Source organism: Vicugna pacos, chromosome 4, assembly GCF_048564905.1.
Source record: "Vicugna pacos chromosome 4, VicPac4, whole genome shotgun sequence".
Classification (NCBI taxonomy): Eukaryota; Metazoa; Chordata; class Mammalia; order Artiodactyla; family Camelidae; genus Vicugna; species Vicugna pacos.
The window spans coordinates 35,763,361-35,776,135 of NC_132990.1; the positions used below are offsets into that span (position 1 = coordinate 35,763,361).

At 41.9% G+C, this 12,775-nt stretch overlaps 1 protein-coding gene across 5 annotated transcripts in view; it reads right to left on the reverse strand.

The window, feature by feature from the left end:
* Nucleotides 1-12,775, reverse strand: part of KANK1 (KN motif and ankyrin repeat domains 1) — a 203,995-nt gene that overhangs the window by 73,053 nt on the left and 118,167 nt on the right. Inside the window, exon 1 of one of the 5 annotated variants that reach the window (XM_072959512.1) lies at nt 2,335-2,458. The exons of the other annotated variants lie outside the window; for them this stretch is intronic. The gene's annotated coding sequence lies outside the window, so the exon portion shown is untranslated. Of the gene's footprint in view, nt 1-2,334; nt 2,459-12,775 lie in introns of those variants that run through there. 5 annotated transcript variants of the gene reach the window in all.

A 12,775-nucleotide genomic window follows, 5' to 3' on the forward strand; every position in this document is an offset into this window, starting at 1 on the left:
GAGATTTATAAATCATTAAAAAGCTGAAATATTGGCGCTAACAGTCCTATAAGCTGTTTGTTTCCTAGGGACGCTGTTATTACAGCACCATACGATAATTACAATGGACAAGGATGGACCTAACTTTCTACAAGAAGCTTACATTGTGTTAAACCAATATATGGTTTAAGAAAGTCTGTAAGAAATGCCTGATGGCTATGTTTTTCCATTAAAAAAAAAATTAGGGCAAAATTCTCATGCAGTAAAATTCATTCTAAATTTTTCGTATATAGTTTTGCAAGTTTGGACAGTCACTTAATCCCCGCCTCAATCAAGATACAGGACAGTCCTATTACCCCAACAAATTCCTCTACAACCCTTTGTAGTTAACCAACTTCCTCTCACCCATGTCCTTTAGCAACAACCAGTCTGTTTTTCAGTTCCTATAGTTTTGGCTTTTCTAGAACATTATATAAATGGAATTGTGCTTTTTTTTTTTTAAAAAAAGAACAAAGTCTGTAAGGATGCAATCACTTTCAGAAAGTTTTCAAATCAAAATGGTTCATGTGAGAGAGGGACAGAGAAGACACAATTAGAGGAGAAATCCGGTGCCATTTGGGAAGCTCAGCTCTCCAGAATAGCACATTCTCTGATGGAGAAATACCACCTATATTTAAAATACGAAAAATGGTAGCTGGTGATATTTGTATTTTCCAAAGATCTGTATGACGGTCAAAATAGGTACCCTAAACAAACTTAGAAAACAAAAGTAAAACAAAGGATTGGTTAAGCTGTGACATTATTAGACGTCTGCTCTGCCCTGAACCGCCTGCTCTGGCGATCTGTCATCATGCTCTAGGCCTCTTGTTATTTCTGCACATAGTCTCTCCACTGACATGGGATACACATTCAGTAAGTGCTTGTTGAAATGAATATTTAATTTTATGGCCAGGTCAGAATTTTAAGGCCAAAAAGGTAATTTGCGGTCAAATCACACAACAGTTTAACACTAACTTGTTTTTGTTGCATAGACCAATGTGTATATTATTATTTTTTTAAACATGAGAGACTTTATTTCTTAAAACTGCAATCTCTCATTTCACTGAGTATTAACTGAAGGCCTAATTGTTAAACTCCTGAAAATTTCAAATTAGTCCTTTTTAAGCCAGGTTAATGGTAATGCTTCTTCTCAAAACAGCAGCACATACACAAAAATCACAGGTATTTATCATCTTGCCTGAAACCATAGTGACTACACATTAATTTAAAAGTCTGTGCTTTGTTTAACTACTTTCCCAGGAGACAATACATAGCACAGTCTCCAGACCTACCAGGTTTGCTCCATCTCTGTTACAGAGGTTAAAAAGGCTGGTTTCACCACAGACAGAACAGAGAGGAACCAATGCAATCACAGTAAAGAACGATGCGTGCTCTATGGGATGACACGTCACCGACTGCACTAACGTACATTTTCCCACGTGCAAAACAAATCAAAGCTAAGCCCAGTTCATTTATGCTAAAATTCTCCGCTTTTACACCAAATTCTCATGGGAGAAGCCCCCTGGAATGTGAACCAAAATTCTGAGTGGACAATAAATTAAACAAATTAAAAAATATGTTGCAAAAAGGATCTTACGCTGCAAAAGAAGCATTTAAAGAGTTAACTAATATTGAAAGTTGTTTTCAAGTAGCAAAGAGCAGATCTTGAAACAAGTATAATAAATGTTACTAAACAGTTATTTTAAGAGGGTGGCTTTGAAAAGTCTGTGAGAGTTATGGATCTTCTCACCAGAAAATGCAGATATGTACACATGCACAGATACACAAATCCACATGAGATTTCGAAAGGAGATGTGGGACTGATGTCCCAACCCTCAACAGGTCCATGGTTCAAACTTTTGTTTTAAAGCATAAGATCTTTCCAAATCGTGATCTAACCAGATATTTAAGAATAATCTTCACTCTGCTATTTTTATATGTTTCCAAATAGGCTTTCCTCTCTTTTGTTTATTAAAAGGTTCATAACATATTAAATATGGAGCTATAAAGAAGGAGGGAAAAGTGACAGACTTACTCATTTGTAAACATGCATTAAAAAAAATCTTCCAGAACACCAGGAATACTTCCCCTCACCACCACTCCAAAACTGGCTCACAAGAGGAGAAGGCTGCCAAGGAAAGGCATAAAAATAAAACTCTCAAAATACCACAAGGAAGCACTAACTTTCTTCCATCTATAGTAGACACTCACCAGGTGGAAGACGAAAAAAAAAAAGTGACAAGCACTTATTTACTGTGAAGGACACAGAAGTTAATCTGCCTTTAGAAATTCAAATAAATTTCAAATAAGAATTACCTGCCGCATAAGTTCTTGCCAAGCTTGAACTTTTCTCCCCGTCAAAGGTGGCACGTTCTAAGAGCTGATCGTTCACGGAGATGCAAACCCCCTCTCAGTTCTGGTGTCTGAGTGTGCCCGTGAGCCAGGAATTTGGGGCAGGAAATTTACAAAAGTAAGCTTAAGCACTGCTGAGATTAGCAAAATCAAACACTTGTTCAAAACCAGACCCGCCACTAAATTCCAGTCTCCAATTTTCAGTTTGCTGAAATGTAAATCAATTTTTAAAAGTTACTATAAAAAAAAAGTCTATTTTTTAAGGTTAGAAAGGGTAAGGAAATGGGCCTTTGCATGTTACCCTCAGAGAAAGGCTGTTCTCTCCCAGTACTTTTGTAAAACACAGGGGCAGTGGCTTGAGGGTGCCTCCATTCCCAGTTCCTTAAGGGCAGGGCCATTTGCCTTAAAGCTGTTTGGAATCCCAATGCTCGAGACACCCTGAATGCTGCTCCACTTATGCGTTGATGCTGGTGGTGGTGAGGATCTAAGTAGCCACGCCACAAAACAAACTCCTGTCTGGAAAGGACAGAAAGAGTACTAACAAGAAGGGAGGACTACCAAGATGTTCTCCTTTACTTCCAACGACCACAGCAAACAGGTGATAAGGTGGATGTTAACGCAGGGAATAGCAATGAGGTAAACAACTTTCATTTGTTTATCTGATAAAGACAGACCACACATACCAGTCCAGAGTACCTCTAAACATACTGAACACATCTAACTGCATTAATTGTCACTTTCACAGGGGAACCTGGTTTCTCAGAGCTTAATTTCTGACCACTGCAAGGCTTTTCCCCACACAGGACTATGTTTTTCAGGCTTGGAATATCATTTGGTGGTAAATGAAAAAGTGGTCTGGGCTACCAACATGGCTTTTGGCTACATTTATTTAAAAAGTGACATCAAAACCAAGCACTCCCTTTTAAAATTTCATTGCAACATAGGCAGACATTTTAAAATGCTGACGTGTGTTCCCAAGAGGGATTTCCATTCAAATGGACTTCACCTGCCTAAGCAGTTAGGAGGAAGTTGGGCGGCCAAGTCTTATATTTTGCAAAGCACAGGACTAGGAATGTGAGCTTTTGGGTCCCTAACTTAGGTGTGGAGTTACGCTAAAATGAAGCCATATACAATGATATCTGGAAACTTTACCTAGAGCCTGAGACAGGCAGGCAGGCAGGCAGACACACACACACACACGCACGCACGCACGCACGCACGCACGCACGCGCAGAAGGGTGTGGTACTGTTTGGTAAAATCATCCAAGATCAGCATACAGAAAGAGGGTGGGCTCTAGAGAAACTGATTACTGCCAATGATAAGAATGAGAGAATGTTAAAAGGGAGGTGTAAGTGAAACAGAGTGGAATGTATATCAGATAAAGTAAAAATGACAGCTTGGAGAGAGCTGTTGAAGCCTGGTGAAACAAAGCACTCAGCATCAGATCTCTGGGGGAAAAGTGTGTCTTTAGACTGTTTTTATGGGGCTCCTTTAGGAATGCAGGACTTAAACTGAAATATGGTTTTTTTTATGCACTATGCATTTTATGAAGCTTCCAAGTCATCCACCTTGTTAAGGTGAATGCACTAAAATGCACAAAAATATAGGTATTCAAACCCACTTGCTCCGCCTTAGGTTAAAAAGAGTAAACTGCTCCTGAATGTGTGGACTTCGTTCTGCCCTTTGCTAGCTGTCCCTCACAGCAGCACAGTCAGGCTGAACGGCAGGGAAAAGAAACATTTTGTGGAGGAGTCAGAAGAGGATATTTCAACACTCACATCGATTTCAGGATCAGAGGAATATGCAGAAGAGAGCTGTAGGGAACCAAGTGCTTCAATGGCACAAGCCAAATTCAGCAAGTTTAAGAAAGACAAGAAAGCCAGTCTATATCGAAAGAATGAACAACTTGACATTTACCCAGAACCTGGGAGCAGAGAACCAACACATTCTTTGCCAAATACTCTGCCTCTAGTTGACAAGAGACATTGGGACACTTCACAGAGCTGGTGCCACCAATATAATCTGAGCAGCAATGTTCAGGAAATATTTATCTGAGACTCTGCTGATAGACTTACCAGAATATCCCTGACACAGCAGAAGAGGCCGAGCTACAGTTACCTTCTGGAAATGCAAGACCGTGGCCCAGAGAGCAAAACCCCTGGAAGGTGTAGGAGAGGGGAGAACAGAGGTGGTTCAGATGGTGCAGGTGGAACTTCCACCAAGGAGGCTTTATGACACCACAGGCAAGAAAAACAGCAGGAGCAGGGGGCCTACGTGCTTGAATTCACTGCTCCCTGTTCCCATTTAGTCTAGTCCTGCTTCCAACCAGCCTCCGACACAGAGGGTGTGGTGTGTCTGTCCACATTTCGTGCTGTCATGTCAGACAGGCCAGGGTTCCAGACAGTGGGATGGGACTGATCCCTTCCTTCAGGGGACTGGTCGCCAAAAGACTCCCTGGAACGGCAAGATTCTGTGATATACTCTGAAAGTATTAAGATGTTTAAGAGGTTGATGAAAAGCCTCAAATAATTATAGTGTAGGTGAAAAAGAACCACAAAGGTACACTTCTTGGATGAGCAATGCCTTAATCTACCCCTAATGATGGAGCGCACACAGCTAAATTAAATTGCTCCGCAATGACTACTGTACTCATGACTTAATCACTATCTTTGATAAGAACCTCTGGATCTTCCATTTCAGGTTCTCAACAGGGACTGCTGCTACGTAAGCTAGGATATAAAACTGTGTGTATTTGTATGTGATCTGAATGCGATGCCCAGCGCTTCTGCAGCCATTCTGCCACCATGCAGAGCCAGCACGTGGTGGATGGCAGAGTGGAATGAGAATAAGAACCTAGATCTTGGGTGATATCATTGAGCCACTGAATCATCTACTCCGAAAGCTGTTCTCAGGACTTACGTTATGAAAACGATCAAACTTTCTTTATGTTTATGGCAATTTTACACCTGTCTCAATTTAAAAGTTCCTTTTGAAATCTATGATGTACTGTGGGGATCACATATGAAATACTCTGAGTACCTGCTACTAGGAAAAGCATCTAAAAGCATTTCTCTAAAGCATTCTAAATATTCTGACATTAAATATTTAACCTGAAAACATATACAGTCATTCCTGGCTTGTTTCTTAATCCCACAGGACATTGGTTCTTAAAGTATGGTCTCCAGATAAGCTGCATCACCATCACTCAAGAACTTAATAGAAATGCATGTTCTCAAGCCTCACTCCAGACTTACTGAATCAGAAATCCTTGTGGGTGAGGCCCAGCAGCCTGTGTTTGAATAAGCGCCCCTAGTGATTCTAACGCACTCTAAAGTTTGGAAACACTGCTGCAGAACACACTACTTATGACACCAGGTATCAGTTACCATTATCACAATCAAATGAATGTTGAATCATACAAAGGGGTTAAAAAGGTACCGTCTTACCCTCCATGCTCTAAATAAGGTATTGTCATCGATGAAGAAAGCCAAGAGAGACAAACGAACATTCACAAAGTCTCACACCAAAACTTTCACATCATCGTTGTGTAGCGACAATAAGAACATCTGGCGGCGTCTGAAGGACACAGAAGACCTGGGAACACTAGGCTTGATAAAGAAGAGGGTTGAGAGAAGGACACTATTCCAATTCGCCGGTTAAGTTTTTTTCCTGATGAAAGTGAAATTCAGGAGTTGTTGGAGGAGTGGAATCAAGTAGCCATTGTCCAAAAGGGGCACATAACTGGAAGAAATAAAGCACTAGATAAAATATTCCTGAGAGGTGCAAAGTTTTGAACAGGGGACTTGTGAAGAGCTGGGGATGTCTGAAGTGACTTGGTGGAGACTCTGAGTGGCTGGCTTTCTGGGCCCAAAGGAAGTTCAGTTCAGAGCTTACAGAACAGAATGCACAGCAAGCATGAAGCTGACAAGCAATGTTCAGGATCTGGGCCAAACTATTCTCCTGATGGAAAATGAGCTCCGTGGCACCCTCACATTGCCCCGAATGCTGTGAAGCAGGGGAATGAAGAGATGCTTAAGATCCAAGTGAGGAACGTGCAAAGGGAAGGTGGATACTAAACACACAGCAAGAAGCACCTACCTTGCATGGTTAGACGCGTGAGTGACAAGGAACAGTAAGACACAGCAGCAACCTGGACAAGAATCCCGAGAGTACTGAAATTAGTCTGATCATTCTCACCAAGAAGGGTTTGGCATAGCGCCACCTAAGAGCACAGTCCTCACTGGCTCCTAGAAACTCCTAGATCCCAGTTTATGAAAACACACCAGCCCCCACTCCAGACCAACTGACACTAGATATGATGCCTGGATATGCATGTTTTTAAAAAGCTCCTCCAGTAATTCTGATGTACATGGAGGACTGAATCACTGTCTGAAGGTATTAGAAAAAGTCATTCTAAGAAAGTCTAAAGCTTATATGTACCACGCAGAAACTGAATTCATGACAGCTTATAAAAGGGATAAAAAGGGGTATGGGTGAATGGATGAAGAGAGAATATTGATAAATTGTGAATGCCCCTTTTACTCTTTCTACTAATAGGGAATTCTTACTTTTCTAATAATAGAAGGGATGAATATTCTATTTTTAGGACTGGCTCTAGTCTCAAAGGGGCTTATTATAAATAGGATGTAAGAACATTTCCTTCTGTGGGTTATACTGGTCTTAACATTTTGGGGAAAAGGTTTGCACAAATAAACTCAGGATCTGTGGTTCTCCGAAAAGTACACTAGGGAACAGAGAAAGACACAGACATGCCCAGGGACCTCAGAATCCCGTCAGAGAGATGTGACCTTCACACAGGTGCCGAATGAGCAGAACAGAGGGTGAGCAAGGAGAGTTCCATGGAGCAGAGGGAATTTAAATGAGGACCTGGAGGAAGGAGATGCCTAGGATTTGGAGGGACAGAGAGGAGGTTTGGCGACAGGCAGGTGCAAGGCTTTGTAACAGCCACCCTGGGGAGGCCAAAATAGAGGCGGGTTGGGGTGGGAAGGAGGGATACACAGGGAGAAGTAGGGAAGGACTGTAGTCTTATTTTTTTTTTAACTTTTTTAAAAAATTGAAGTATAGTCAGTTTAGTCTTGATGGTTGACTCTCCACCTCTGTTCTACCCAGGGTGGTTACCATAGAAACCTCATTTCCCTTACCAGTGATTCATTTAGGAAAGGATGTGTGACTCAATTCTGGTCAGTGAGATGTAAGGCGACATTCTCTAGGACACTTCTGGGAAGTTCTCTCACTCCTAAAATAAATACACAACGCCCAGTCTGGATGTGACGCCTGGCACTTCTGCAGCCATTCTGCCACCATGTAGAGGATGCACCAGCAGATGGTGACTAGCAGAGTGGAGTGACAGTAACAACCCGGGCTTCTGTAATCACTGAGCCACTGAATCAACTTCAAAAGCTGCTCTTGGGACTTAAGTTATGAAAAAGATTAGCTTTTCTTACTATCTAAGGCAATTTGATTTGGGGTTTTCTTGGGTTTTTATTTGCACCTAAAACATATTCAAATATTAATACCAGAAAGATGAGTGGGAATGAATTCTTGAGGGCTCCTAGACCAGGTTTAGCAACATGGATTTTGCATCATGGGCAAAGAGAATTTACTAATTAAGAGTCTTGAGTAAGAGTGGCACTGTTGGTAGTAACCTGAATGGCAGGAAAAAGAGTAATAAGTATTATTACTTATTAATATCCATAAAATCTTTCATTCCCTTATTTTCTTATGGGACATGAGAAATGAGTGTGTAAAAAAAGTCAAGATTGAGCAGAAAATGGTGTAAAAGCTCATAACATGTGGAGGGAACAGACTGTTTTTGCTCAGCCTATTTGCTTTGCTAAAAACACTCATTTTCATTATCTTCTTTGATGAGGTAACCAGGCATCTTCCCTGTGGTAATCAAGTCTAAGTTAAACCCTCAGCGTAGCTCATCAGAATAGAAATGTCCCTCACCCTCCTCACACACACACAGAGACAGTCAGTGTGCAGCTACAGAATTATTAAAAAGCCCCATCCAAAAGTAAGGAGGTGCTTTGTGCCCTGAGGGTTGCTAAACCTGCGTATCAAAGTAGAAATTGTTAAAAAAAAAATTACAAGCTGCTTTATTTTGCATGAAACCTCCATCTGCACCAGTTACAGTATATGTAATAAGTAACTATCTTCTCCATGCTCCCAATAATTACCTTCTCTAACCAGTTTTTAAATATTTCCCATTCAACTATCCTTTTAAGATTAACAATACAATTACTTAACCATTGATTCCTTTAACATCTTCTCTTAGAACCCCAAGGGAAAGCACAATTATCCAGACAAATAATTACATGCTGTGGATCTATCGTCCCAGAGATCAAAGTCTTGGAGTATGGAATTTCAGTAATATTTCTGGCCAGGAAAATCTAAAAAAGCTGGCAGCTGATATCTGATGTTAAAGGAAACCATGAAATTTGACTTCAACAGAAGTTTGATGCTTACTTTCCAAGGCTTGACCAATGACTTACTAGTCCTCCTAAAGTGAGGGTCACATGTCCCTCCTTTTCATTCAAATCTTTATTAAGCGACTATTAAGGTGCTCGTCCTAGGGAAACAGGGATCAGTGATACAGCCTTTGAACTCATGGAACACAGAGTGAGAGAAGGAAGTTATCATAATATACTGTAATTTAACTGTGTGTTAAATACTTATCCTAAGAATGTGAGCTGAGAGGTACATAAACACAAAGGAATGGTAGATAACCTAAACTGGGATGTGGGAAAGGGTTATCAGAGGCCATCACTCTTGGAGTGAGTTTTAAAGATGAGTAAGTTGGCCCTGAAGGGAAGGACGTGTGGTCTTCAAAGAAGACATACAGCAGATGCAAAGGCAAGGAGAGACCACAGGACGGGGTGTGTATGACGGAGTTCTGGGCAAGTAAATATGCAAGGGCTGGATGACTAAGGGCTTTGTATGCTAAGTGAAGGAGTTTGGCTTTTATTTTGAAAGCAGTGGGAGTCACTGAAAGTCACCTGAGCTCCAAAGCCACAGAATTGTGTTAGTTAGTTCTTAGGAATTACTTCTCTGGCCGATGTGAGGGAAATGACTTGGCGAGTGGAGGAGGAATGTGAAAGCAAGGAGACTACTTAGGAATTGTCCCAGCGTGGACGTGTCCAGCAGTGAGGGATCAGAAGGGACATCTGGACTGGAGGCACGGACATGAAGCCTACCAGTGTGGGACACTTGAGCTCAAAGCTACAGTTGACGGTCCTCTGAAAGAAAGGAAAGGATCTTGAAACTTGAGGTGGGATACGGTGGGGACCATGGGACTCCCCCAGGAAGGCTACTCAGGGGGAAGGCCCAGGAGCACTGGGGTTCTGAAGAGGCCGTAAAGCGTTTCAGTTTTCTTTGGGCTACATAACTTTCATAGATAATTCTGTTTGCTGGGCATAAACTATACAGTATATTTAACCTGTTTTTAACTCAACTTGCGAATTCAAGCCCTATGTCTCAAAGGCAAAGGAGAAAGAAACTGTGGGTGGGTGGGTGGGTGGGTGCGATGCAACCACAGTTGGCAGTGAACAGAAACAGTAACAACAACAGATTCATGACCTCCTACGACTGCTTTACACCAAGACATCTATTTCCACTAATCAGTCACACCCCGACTCTCCCTTTTTGTTAGACAAACTTCAACAACCAGGGCTTGACTAAGCTTTCTCTCTCATTTCCCTCTACTTACACTGTACATGAAACACATCTAGGCTTTTGATTAATCACCCTTTTTCTTATCATTATCCCCTTTGTTCTTAAAATAAGCACTCATATTCCACTAAGAGATGAGCTACTATATGCAAAGTGCCAGTACAGGGCCTGACACAGAGGGCATGAAAGAAGTAAGCTGCTATTACTGTGGGCTGTTTCCCGCACTTTCCTCTCCCCCTGCACAAGCCTTGGGAGTCCATTAGCCCAGTTCTCTCCACTTTGTTACACCTATTTTCTCTATACACGCGTAGGAGATGTTGCACCTCCAGCACCTTTGTACTGCAGACTGCAAACTGAAACACTGTAACTGAGTGAGAACTGAGTAGTGCTATTCTGGATCTTCACTGGGAGATGTAAAAAGAATCAGGTAGCACATGTTATTTATATTTGCTTCAGAGACCAGTGCATTTTCTCTCAGGACATGTGTTTGGGTATTTATAATTTGTTTGTCTTTGATGTTCCTTACAGGAGGCACAAGGATAGTTAAGTTACTGAATCAGAAAATGTCATTGCTTTTCCCAGCAACTCATCTGAGCAGATGGCAAATGACTATTTTTATGGCTTGTTTCTCTATTACATGTAGAAATATTTATTAACATTGTATTTCTGCTGCATGTGTGCAACCAAGTTAGTAGGCAGCTGCCAGGAAAGCTGGGTGAAGGGAGAGTGAATGGTGATACATTCTGGCTTTTGTCTTAGCAGCTGAGCAAGCCTCACCTGGGATGGAGAGCAAAGAACACCCACTAATTCCCCTGAAACCAAAAATTACTAAGCTATGCAACACCAACAGCCATCCAGAGCAACTCTTACCATATAATGCCACATTTCATCAAATCTGAGATGTCACCATCACAAGATGGACAGCATTTTAGGTGCCACTGAGAAATCAAAAGCACTCAAGATGAGGAGTTGAACAGAGGAGCCCCACAGGAAGCTGAGGGACCAAACAGCCACAGAGAAATAAGCCTGCCACACAGAAAGAGATGGCAATGAGACCTTCCCTGTGGTCTGAACGCCCTCAGGCAGGCACTCATGCTTAGTCTCAGTTTGGAAGTACCCTAGTGACTGGCAGAGGCAAACTCTCAGAAGAAAGTACACTTCAGTGGTGGCTATAAGGTGTTTCCCAATTTCAGACACATTAATGCATAAAAATAAGTGCTTTGGGGAACAGAAATACAGGAACCCTCACCCACCGTGAGGCCCATCCCAGGAGTTATTCCAGGTCTGGAGCTGACAATAACAAAACTCAGAAACAGGGCAAGATGGAAACCAAAGTTCCAAAAGCCAGACAGCGATCCAGCAGGTGCCACCTGCAAGGAATGAGAGCACATGGAGACAAACAGGGCACCCAGGACTCTGAAGCCAGGAGCAGATCCGGAAGGCGGGCTGGGCCTGGGGATAACCCTCCATCCACTTGTATTCTGGCTTCAAGAGCCAGGACAGAACCTCTGCCAGCTTCAACTGCTTACTGATAAAATGCAGAAAATACTTTCTCTAGGATTACTGAGGAAATGAAACAAGCAACTGTAGTTTAAAAGTGTTTTGTATCCTATTAAAAAAAACTATGCCAATAAAAATTACACTTACTATTTTTGACATAAATATTCTGAATGTTCCTTTAGTCAGATCTTTTGATTTCAATTTTTTTGTATAATTTTCATTTAGCAGAGGGCTGTGCATAAATCAGGCACTTAATAAATCCTTATTAAGTAAATAAATAAATACCACTAACTTTTGGCCCCAACCCTACCTGGACCTAAATTCCTGAGGGCTGGTTACCATCACAGCTGAAAATAGAGGAGAAAAGACAGCCCCCCACCCCAGTCCAGAGCATGATGTATTTATGCTTAAACAAGTACACAGATCCCACACATCCACCCTTGGTCTCCCTGAAACTCATACCTACAACAAAATCAAAATACTAGCTAGAATGACATGATGTTTTCACAGCAACAGATTGAAGGCAGATTCCAGCAGTCAACTTTACAACAGAATTAAATAGGATAGAAGACAGGCAGCTTCAAACCGGGAGGTTTGTTCATTACTAGCAAAAAGACCCTTGGCATCACCAAAGAGCATCGCTGGGAGAAGAGACCAATCTCTAGATCTCCTGGAATATCCTGGCATCTTCTCTGCAAGCTTATTAACAGAGATCAATAGGGAAAGAAGGTCCTTACCAAGGCACGTGCTTGGACTGGGAGGGGAGAGATGGTAGCAGACTGGGAGCAAGAAATCAGCGGTCAAAGATAAGGGCTTCCATTTCCAACCTGAGTGGTCCTAGGTGCTCTTAGAGGACACTGCGGATGAGGGGAAACTGGAGGGAATGGAGACTTGGGTTTACCCAGCTCTGTCCTCATCTATCACATGACTCTGGGTGGACTTCTCCATAGAATGAAGAATAGGACAGGATAATCTAAGGCACAATCTGTCTCTCACATTTCATGATTTTAGATATTTTAAGGATGGCAGTGGTCAAGGATTCTCTGTTGCTCACCCCACCTTTTGGCTGGCACTAAGGAATGGGCACTAAGGAGAGAACAAATCAAGTAAGTGCGAAGGAATAAAGGCAAACATGGCTATACAGAACAGCAGAAGGAGTGCACTGGGAAGAAAAGATATTGGGGAAAACTGGTGTACACACAGAGAATGCAA